Source organism: Orycteropus afer, unplaced genomic scaffold, assembly GCF_000298275.1.
Source record: "Orycteropus afer afer isolate SDZICR_OR568_19922 unplaced genomic scaffold, OryAfe1.0 scaffold00120, whole genome shotgun sequence".
Taxonomy (NCBI): Eukaryota; Metazoa; Chordata; class Mammalia; order Tubulidentata; family Orycteropodidae; genus Orycteropus; species Orycteropus afer.
Genome location: NW_006921707.1, coordinates 4,514,628 through 4,517,491, shown reverse-complemented (window position 1 = coordinate 4,517,491; position 2,864 = coordinate 4,514,628).

The following is a 2,864-nucleotide window of genomic DNA, read 5'->3' as shown; positions in this document are numbered from 1 at the left end:
TGTAGGTGTATGGATATTATCCTATCACTGACAGCATTGTACTTCAGGACAGATCTTGAAACATCCTTTGTGATGATGAATGCCATGCCATTCCTCTTAAAACTGTCATTCCTGGCATAGCAGATCACATGGTTATCTGATTCAAAATGGCCAAAACCAGTCCATTTCAGCTCACTAATGACTAGAATATCAATCTCTATGCGTTCCATTTCATTTTTGACAACTTCCAATTTTCCTAGATTCATACTTCATATATTCCATATTCCGATGATTAATGGATATCTCCAGCTGTTTCTCTTCAATTTGAGTGGTGCCACATCAGCAAACGGAGGTTTCGAAAGCTTTACCTTATCCATATGAGCAAGGCTGTGTTTACTCAGATGATGCAGCTCTTTCCCAGTTCTATTTTGAGAGCCTTCTAACCTAACCAGACTATTCATAAAGTTGCACGATAATGCATCAAACAGTGTTTCTTTGCTATTCATAAGGTTTTCCTTGGCCAATTATTTGAGAAGTGGACAGCTTCCTCCTTCTTCCTAGTCTGTCTCAGTCTGTAAACTGGGCTAATACCTGTGCACCATGTGCATCCCTATGGGTTAGAAACACCAGTGGCTCATCCTCAAAACTCACATCAGCATGTCACCACGGTAGGACAAACCAACAGACAAGTTTGACTCCCTGTTGGAAACCTCTCATACCACCCTTACCTGGGCCCCTGCATCTGACTCCTCCTCTGTCCAGATTCCTAGGCCTTTTAATCTCCTTTCTCCCTCTCTCCTGCCCTGCTGCTTTGGGTGTGCCTGAGTTCCTCTCCTCACCTGGATCCCTGAAGCTGACTGGTCCTCTGTCCGAGTTCCTGGCTTTTAATCCCTTTTTCCTGCTCTCCTGCACTGCTGCTTTGGGCATAGCTGAGCTCCTCTCCTCACCTGGATCCCTGCGGCTGACTGCTAGTTTCTTCTCTAGTTCCTATCAAAAAAGTTGTTCCCTGCTTGAAGCACACAGAATAGCCACCTTTCTTCCTTATCATCTTCTGTATCCTCCATCTCCATTTCTCAATCAGGAAGAGTTCTACAATATGAATTGAAGACTGTATTCTAATGAGAATATAAATTTGACATACTCATAACTTTATTTAATTGGCATACATAGGTTTCTCTTTTTCATCACACCTGGTGAGATGAAGAGCAGAGGCTATAATGCTCCATTCAAATGCCTTTAGGCCTTATAATTTCCATGAGAAAAGGCTTGACTTCCACTGCTAGTGTGAGGCAGGAAGGTAGGACAGGAGGGCTGCTTTGGGGGCCAGCCCAAAAGGAGGAGAAAAGGGAGAGGGGTGGAATATTTAAGGAGGTTAATGAGCTAACACCTGCAACTGTCCACAACCACCTGTGATATCTGTCCAGTCAATCAGGATCACAGAAACTGACTCAAGAGGCCCAGCCCCACCTTAACAAGGCATCTTTCAAGAAGTATAACAACCAATACGTGAGGCAGTTTGGTGTCTTTCTCGTTCTTTCCCATTCTTCTGGAGGTGCTTTTTACTTTTAACAGCCCTCTCCACTCACAGAGAGAGGTCCATTTACCCTCTGGAAACATATTTTGCTTTTACTTTTAATCAAGGCTTGTGTGCTTGTGTGATTGGTGCCTGGTTGAGTTTGTCAAGCCACTACCGAACACCATCATTTGCTCATGGATCGCCTGGGACTGACTGACCATGGATTGTTCACTCATGGAAATTCTTCCCCGGAGTATGGCAAGGACCAGGAAGAGGGCTTCTTTGCACAGATAACACTAACATCTCTTGTCTGAGGACTTTGGAGAATAGAATCTGCTCTCCCCTATGTGCAAGGCAGGAGGGAAATGTCCAAGAACTAATTGTCCTCCCAGGAGTTGTGTATAAGATCTGGATCCTCATTTGTTACAGATTGAGTTGTGTCCCCCCAAAATAAGTGTTATAAACTCTAATCTCTATGCCTGTGGCAACCATCACATTTGGGAATGAGTTGTCTTTGTTATGTGAATGAGGCAGTATTAGTGTAGGGTGTGTCTTCAATTAACCTCTTTTAAGCTTTGAAAGAGATTAAACAAGCAAGTGAGCAAGCAAAGCTGGGGGAAGAGAGAAGTAAAGCCATGTGAAGTTCACTCAGGAGTAGAAGCTCAAAAGAGAAAAGGACATTCTTCCAGAGCGAACACAGAGAGAAAGGCTTCCCCAAGAGTCAGCACCATGAATTTGGACTTTTAGTCTCCTAAACTGTGAGAAAATAAATTTCTGTTTGTTAAAGTCATCTACTTGTGGTATTTCTGTAAAGCAGCACCAGATAACTAAGACACCAGCCTCCTGAGTAGAATAACTTGGGAGGTATGTTCTCACTGGTTCCCAGGGTAACCCAGACAAATTAAGCTCCCACAGTGAGCACTTGTTTGTAAGCTAACCTTGGTTGGTTGTCTTCCCTTCTCTGTCTGATTTAACCACAACCCCAGCAGTATTTACTCTGATCACCCTCCAAATACCTGCACCTGGATTATTAGTTTAGAGTACACTTTGGGGAGAGGCCAAACAAAGAGAATGGAATCTTGTATTTGATCCTTCAAATAGTTAGTGTGCACCAACTATGTTATCACATATTATTTGACAATACAAGAGTAAACATGCAGACGAAAACCTCTACCCTTCTGGAACTTAAAGTAAATATAATAATTAGCTAACACGTTTCCCTTGTTACCCTACCGAGAGGGACCAGGTCTTCGGGAGCAAGAGAGGGACCAGGTCTTTGGGAGCAAGGTAAGCACAGGCGTAGCACAGAGTAGCAGGCCGGAAGAGCAGGAGGAAGGGGTGGAACCCAGGAAGCCAAAGAGAAGAGTGT